Source organism: Oncorhynchus tshawytscha, linkage group LG13 (assembly GCF_018296145.1).
Source record: "Oncorhynchus tshawytscha isolate Ot180627B linkage group LG13, Otsh_v2.0, whole genome shotgun sequence".
In the NCBI taxonomy this organism is placed as follows: domain Eukaryota; kingdom Metazoa; phylum Chordata; class Actinopteri; order Salmoniformes; family Salmonidae; genus Oncorhynchus; species Oncorhynchus tshawytscha.
This window is the reverse complement of record NC_056441.1, coordinates 26497901-26500251: the sequence shown is the minus strand read 5'-3', so window position 1 is coordinate 26500251 and position 2351 is coordinate 26497901. Positions and strand designations below refer to the sequence as shown.

The window sequence follows — 2351 nt, the reverse complement described above, 5'->3', positions numbered from 1 at the left end:
GTGTACGGCTGTGTGTGACGGCTGTGATCCTAACACAAGGTGAAGTGTGTTATCCAGAACACTCTAATTATGTGTCCTTTACTCTGATGGTGGTGGTAGCATCTCTGGCTCTCAACCTCCCGGAAAGCCTCAACCAGGGAAACAGACCCAGAAATAATGATGCTGTATAGCCATGGACATTCTTATGTCAGGCTGGCTGCTTTTCTTCTCTTCATCATTATGTCACCTGTTGCTTCTCAGCCATGTGTGTGTGCCACGGGAGCACTGTTAGTTGGATACGATCATGCCCAGTGTCTTTCTTCACGTGACAAATATGTTTTAATCAAACAGCCAGCAGCATATAATATATATCTACATTTCAAAACATCACATGGCTAGTAATGTCAATACACTGAGGCATCATTACAGCACTCAGAACGTCCTTTCTGCTCTCTCCTTCTGAATCTCTCTCCTCTCTTTCACAGCACCCATCACCCCAACACAACAGGTGTTACAAAGTGCTTTACAGTAACCTTACCGTAATTTCAGTTATTAAGAGCCTCACATGACATAATATTTGTCACTATCAGCTATAAGCATTTAATGATTGTATTAGACACAAAAAAAATGTATGAATGGAATGGTTATTGCTTTATGCTATTTCTTTGTAGTAATGGATTAATAGTTAAAAAAGGTAATATTATTATTATTAATATTACTAATATTATCAAAATGACTTTTAAATGTACTTTTCATTTTAAACTGTACAAATTATTTTACCCAAAAATCTGTCTATCATTCAATCAAAGAAAAGTAAATGCACTGTGAATTAGCGGTAATAGAGTAACACAGCTGACTCCAGCATCTGTTTTGATGCACTCCAGCCTACATTGGTCACATTGGTTGCCGTTCCAGGCAAAGGAGGTGAAATCCCCATATTGAAGAAGATTATCCTGAGGGAAAAACCCACCACCACCAATACAGTATGCATCAACCTCACCGCCTTTGGGTTTGACCCCAGAGCAGATGGCTGTGGCCGCCCGTTCATGGTTTATGGCTCTGAAACTGATGAAGCCTCCTTCAATCTCCCCTCCAGAGTAAGGGCCGTAGAACATTTTGGTGGACTCTTTGTCCCCGAGGTCATAAACTATGGGAATGGAGGGTCCATTGTTGGATGATGGCAGTCAGGTTCCAGTGGTATAAGGGCATGTTGCTGGGAAAGTTCCAGCAGGTCTTCTGCTACGATGTCATAGTAGCCTGCCTCCCAAGTCTTCCTGTTGGCCAGCTTGTCTTCCCCTTTTGGCCACTTGGCATTGTTGCCCTGCTGGCACGTCTAACTATCGCCAACCGTGCACTTCCCATAGAAGTTGTAATCATGCACGCTTGCCACCAGAGTCCAGCTGCCGCCCGCTGTGGTCATGTCGCAAAAGGTCTGTGGTAAGGGAGTACAGACCATCCTCAGATGGACCATATACAGTGGGGCAAAAAAGTATTTAGTCAGCCACCAATTGTGCAAGTTCTCCCACTTAAAAAGATGAGAGAGGCCTGTAATTTTCATCATAGTGTCACGCCCTGATCTTAGTATTTTGTGTTTATATATTTATTTGGTCAGGCCAGGGTGTGACATGAGTTTATTTTGTGTTGTGTTTTTGTATTGGGGTTTTAGTAGGTATTGGGATTGTGGCTGAGTAGGGGTGTCTAGCATAGTCTATGGCTGCCTGAGGCGGTTCTCAATCAGAGTCAGGTGATTCTCGTTGTCTCTGATTGGGAACCATATTTAGGTAGCCTGGGTTTCACTGTGTGTTTGTGGGTGATTGTTCCTGTCCCAGTGTTAGTTTGCACCAGTTTAGGCTGTTTCGGTTTTCACGTACGTTTATTGTTTTTGTATTGATCGTGTTTATTCGTCTATTAAACATGTATTGAATTAACCACGCTGCATTTTGGTCCGACTCTCCTTCGACGGAAGAAAACCGTAACAGAATCACCCACCACAACTGGACCAAGCAGCATGGTGACAGGCAGCGACAGCAGAAGCAACAAAGAGAGGATTGGACATGGGAGGATGAATTGTTCGGAGAAGGACCCTGGGATCAGCCTGGAGAATATCGCCGCCCCAAAGAAGAACTGGAGAAAACCGTAACACATAGGTACACTTCAACTATGACAGATAAAATGAGAAGAAAAAAAATTCCAGAAAATTACATTGTAGGATTTTTCATGAATTTATTTGCAAATTATGATGGAAAATAAGTAATGCCTGGACATGCACTGGCTTGAGCAGGGGGACCTTGCGTGCACTGCAGGATTTTAATCCATGACGGCATAGTGTGTTACTAATGGTTTTCTTTGAGACTGTGGTCCCAGCTCTCTTC

The 2351-nt window shown here is 43.1% G+C and overlaps 1 pseudogene; it reads right to left on the bottom strand.

Moving 5' to 3' along the window:
* Positions 1-808: 808 nt before the first annotated feature.
* On the bottom strand, positions 809-1435 carry LOC112265844 (annotated as a pseudogene).
* Positions 1436-2351: the final 916 nt, after the last annotated feature.